We start from the raw sequence: 4,814 nt of genomic DNA on the forward strand, positions 1-4,814 counted from the left end.
TGGCCGGAAGCTAAATGATGTTATGCACACAAGGTCCTAATTTGTTGAATAAATGAATGAGCAAGTGAGTGAATCCACTGGGCTGTGAGCTCCTCAGGAATAAGGATTGTTTTCTTTCTTTTTTACATTTTGCAATGTCTGAATCCCAGTGTGGGCATTGCATGTTATCTGGTGCAGTGGTCCTCCTGACCAGTATCCTCAACGTCACCTTGGAGCTTGTTAGAGATGCCCCTTTTTTTTTTAGATGGACTTTCACTCTTGTTGCCCAGGCTGGAATGCAATGACACAATCTCAGCTCACTGCAACCACCACCTCCCAGGTTCAAGCAATTCTCTGGCCTCAGCCTCCCAAGTAGCTGGGATTACAGGCATATGCCACCACACCCGGCTAATTTTGTGTTTTTAGTAGAGACAGGGTTTCTCTATGTTGGTCAGGCTGGTCTTGAACTCCCCACTTCAGGTGAGCTGCCTGCCTTGGCCTCCCAAAGTGCTGGGATTACAGGCATGAGCCACCGCGCCCAGCCCAGAAATGTCCATTTTTAGGTCCCACCCCTGACCTACTGAATCAGAAATTCTAGGGATGGAGCCCAGCAAGCTGTACTCTAACAAGCCCTCTGATTCTGATGAGCGCTAAAGCTTGGGATCTACCAGCCAGCACATGGAGGCTCAAAGGTGTTTGTTTAAATATATGTTCAATCCATAAACTTTATGTGGTTTGAATTAGAGTTGGCTGTAAGCTCCATAAAGTGAGGGCGCATGGTTTCCCTAGCACGAGGCAGAGGCAGGCACATAGTAGATGCTCAAAAAAGGTTTGTGGGCCGGGCTCAGTGACTCATGCCTGTAATCCCAACACTTTGGGAGGCAGAGGCAGGCGGATGACTTGAGATCAGGAGTTCGAGACCAGCCTGTGCAATATGGCAAAACCCCATCTCTACTAAAAATACAAAAATTAGCCAGGTGTGGTGGTGTGCACCTGTAGTCCCAGCTACTCAGGAGGCTGAGGCACAAGAATTGCTTGAACCCTGGAGGCACAGCCAAGACCGCGTCACTGCACTCTAGCCTGAGCGACATAGACAGACTCTGTCTCAAAAAAAAAAAAAAAAAAAAAAAGGAAAAGTTTTGTGAAACAAATGAACAAATGAGTGAAGAGCCCTTTTGGTTCTTTTTATGGTTCTCAGTATCTCAGATTTTCCAAAGTTCAGTTTTCAGTTTTATTACCTGTTCTCTCTTCCAGGATCTGTGGAAGGATCTACAAGCAAAGTAAACAGCTTAATATATATAACAAAAAAGTATTGTCACACTGTTGAGCCCTTTGAAACTCTCAGAACCCCCTGAAATGTCTGGTTTTCTATCCCTGCTGCAACCCAGAGCTTGAGGCACCTCAAGAATACTGCTGCGGCTGGGTGCAGTGGCTCACACCTATAATCCCAGCACTTTGGGAGGCCGAGGCGGGCAGATCACGAGGTCGGGAGATCGAGACCATCCTGACTAACACGGTGAAACCCCGTCTTTACTAAAAATACAAAAAATTAGCCAGGCGTGGTGGTGGGCACCTGTAGTCCCAGCTACTCAGGAGGCTGAGGCAGGAGAATGGCGTGAACCTGGGAGGCGGAGTTTGCAGTGAGCCGAGATTACGCCACTGCACTCCAGCCTGGGTGACAGAGTGAGACCCTGTCTCAAAAAAAAAAACAAAAAAAAAAAAACCCTGCTGCAGATGCACACCTGCCAGGCCTTGGCCACCCAGGGAAAGAGGAAGCAATTTCTTAAGGCAGGTAAACACCCTTGACAAGGAGGGAGCAGTAGTTATGACCCCACCTTGGAACAGGGTAGATGCCCAATAAATGTCTGATAAATAAATGACCCTTGTTCGGGACAGCACTGTAGTTAATTGCATAAGTCTTTTTTTTTTTTTTTTTTTGAGACGGAGTCTCGCTCTGTCACCCAGGCTGGAGTGCAGTAGCGCAATCTCGGCTCACTGCAAGCTCCGCCTCCCGGGTTCACGCCATTCTCCTGCCTCAGCCTCTCTGAGTAGCTGGGACTACAGGTGCCCGCCACCACACCCGGCTAATTTTTTGTATTTTTAGTAGAGACGGGGTTTCACCATGGCCTCGATCTCCTGACCTGGTGATCCGCCCGCCTCGGCCTCCCAAAGTGCTGGGATTACAAGCGTGAGCCGTGCCCAGCTGGCCAGGCCGGTCTTGAACTCCTGACCTCAGGTCTCCTCCTTCTTCTTCCTTCTTCTGTCTCTCTTTCTGAGGCAGGGTCTCACTCTGTCACTCAGGCTGGAGTGCACCTCCATTTTAGCTCACTGCAACCTCTGCTTCCTGGGTTCAAGTGATTCTCCTGCCTCATCGGCCCAAGTAGCTGGAACCACAGGCATGCACCACCATACCCAGCTAGTTTTGTTTTTTGTAGACTAGGTCTCACTATGTTGCCCAGGCTGGTCTTGAACTCCTGAGCTCAGGTAATCCACCCGCCTTGGCCTCTCCAAGTGCTGGGATTACACGCGTGAGCCACCGCGCCTGGCCTACTTATTGTCTTTGTAGGTTTTTCTATTCTTCATGTCTCATGTACATGGAATCATATGTGATCTTTTGTGACTCGCTTCTGTCATTTAGCACCATGTTTTTGAGGATCATATTGTATAATGTATCAGTACCTCATTCCTCTATATAGTTGAATAGTATTCCATTGCATGAATCTAATACATTTTGACTTTCTGTTCACCAGTTGATGGATATTTAGGTATTTCCAGTTTGGGGCTATTATGAATAATGCTGCCAGAACCATTTGTGTCCAAGTCTTGTCTTTGCATAGACATATGTTTTCATTTATCTTGAAGTAGAAATGATCCTACTTCAAGTAGGAATAATTCTATACCTAGGAGTAAAATTACTGGGTCTTATGGTAGTTTTATGTTTATCTTTTTGAGGAGCTGCCAAACTGTTTTCCAAAGTGGCTACAAATTTTACATCCCCAACAATATATGAGGAACTTCAACAATGTATTGGGAACTTCCGAGTGTTTCCTCATCTATAAAGTGGTAGTAAGAGTAACTCTGATTTCCTGAAGTTGTTGTGAGCATTAAATGAGATTATGGTGTACGAAGGCCAGGAAACCTTCCAAAATGACCAACCCCCTCCCACCAACTCCTGTAATGTATACCAGTCACTACAATTGTTACATTATTTATAATTACATTTTTATGTGTTTGTGTTGTGTAAGCATCCTGAAAATGGGAACTAGGTCTTATTCATATTTATCTTCTCAGTGCCCAACATGTAATATTCAGTAAGCTATAACAATATCCATGTACAAAGTATTAATGATTACACGTTAATGTCAAGAAAACTACAAAAAAAGATTCTTGAACTGGGCCTTGAAGAATAAGTAGGTACCCACTCAGCTCAAATGGAGCACAGGGCATCCTAGGTGGAAGGAACAGCATGTGGACTGGCCCAGAAGAGGGAAGACATGTCGATTTTAGGAGATGACAAGGAAGCCCAGTGTGGCAATGGTGGTGGGAAAGGGTGGCCAGAGAGGCCACAGGTAAGGTAGAGGAAGCCAGTTGGAAGTTGTAAATAGTCATTTATACCATGCAAAAGGGTTAGAACTTCATCCTGAGGGCAGAGAGGAGCCATGGATGGGCTTTAAGCAGGAGAGTAATGTGATTAGAACTACATTTTAGGAAGATCTTTCTGGGCATCGCTTCTCAGCCTTTTGGCTAAGATCAAGTGTAGAAAGATCTCTCTGGGGTAGCAGAAGGCATGCATTCTCAAACTTCAGCTGCATTAGAATCACCTGGGAGGTTCATGGAGCCTCAGAATTCTGAGTCCTGCCCCGTGAGTTTCTTATTTAGCAGGTCTGAGGCAAGGTCTTTTTTTTTTTTTGAGACAGAGTCTCACTCTGTTGCCCAGGCTGGAATGCAATGGTGCCATCTTGGCTCACTGCAACCTCTGCCTCCTGGGTTCAAGTGATTCTCCTGCCTCAGCCTCCTGAGTTGCTGGGGTTACAGGTGCCTGCAACCATGCCCACCTCTTTTTTTTTTTTTGTATTTTTAGTAGAGACGGGGTTTCACCGTGTTAGCCAGGATGATCTCGATCTCCTGACCTTGTGATCCACCCACCTTGGCCTCTCAAAAGTGTTGGGATTACAGGCGTGAGCCACTGCACCTGGCCATTTTTTTTTTTTTTTTTTTTGAGACAGTCTCACTATGTAGCCTAGGCTGGAGTGCAGTGGTGTGATCTCACTGCATCCTCTGCCTACTGGGTTCAAGTGATTCTCCTGCCTCAGCCTCCTCAGTAGCTTGGATTACAGGTGCCCGCTACCATGCCCGGCTAATTTTTTTATATTTTTAGTAGAGATGGGGTTTCACCATGCTGGCCAGACTGGTCTTGAACTCCTGACCTCAAGTGATCCAACGCATCCAGTGTGAGGCATGGTCTTGAATACGCATGTCTCACATTTCCAGGTGATACTGCTGCTGCTGGTCTGAGGACTACAGTTGGACCCACTGATGTAGAGGGTGGGAGGGACAGTGTGGGCAGCAAGACCATTCAGGAAGCTGTGGAAATAGCCCAGATAGGGGAGACAGAGTCAGGGCTGATCACATTTTAGATCTGGGTGCTGAGAACTTTTCAGTGCCTTAAAGGTGAGATTGCAGGCATGGTGATAAGAGGCTGTATCTTGGAGGGAAATCCACTGGGCAATCATGTACCCCCCCGGCATTGGCCAGGACAGCCCCCAACGCCTAGCCTGGAGGGACCAGATCCACAGTTGGTAATGAGCTTCAGAAAGCACGACAAAGACAAGATG

This window comes from Nomascus leucogenys, chromosome 24, assembly GCF_006542625.1.
Source record: "Nomascus leucogenys isolate Asia chromosome 24, Asia_NLE_v1, whole genome shotgun sequence".
Classification (NCBI taxonomy): domain Eukaryota; kingdom Metazoa; phylum Chordata; class Mammalia; order Primates; family Hylobatidae; genus Nomascus; species Nomascus leucogenys.